Genomic DNA, 282 nt, shown 5'->3' with positions numbered 1-282 from the left:
CAAGCATTCAAGGTCACGTCTGGTTGCTGTTTCCTGTAGTGTACATAAAGTACTAGAACTTTAGGGGAATATTTTCCATAATTACGGGTTTTGTCCTTTAATGATTTTGTTCAGAGGAAAGTGCAGTACCATCACTATAAAATGAAGGATAAATAGTTGTCTGAGGTATGGCTCGAGTTTGAACATTATAGTAAATAAAACTTGGGTTTGTACTTTCGAATAAAGTGAAGCAAAATCTTTCTAGCGAAGGGACTTCCAATGTTTCTATTTATTTTTTGTTGT

Source organism: Penaeus monodon, chromosome 20 (genome assembly GCF_015228065.2).
Source record: "Penaeus monodon isolate SGIC_2016 chromosome 20, NSTDA_Pmon_1, whole genome shotgun sequence".
Taxonomy (NCBI): domain Eukaryota; kingdom Metazoa; phylum Arthropoda; class Malacostraca; order Decapoda; family Penaeidae; genus Penaeus; species Penaeus monodon.
This window is presented reverse-complemented; position numbering follows the sequence as displayed.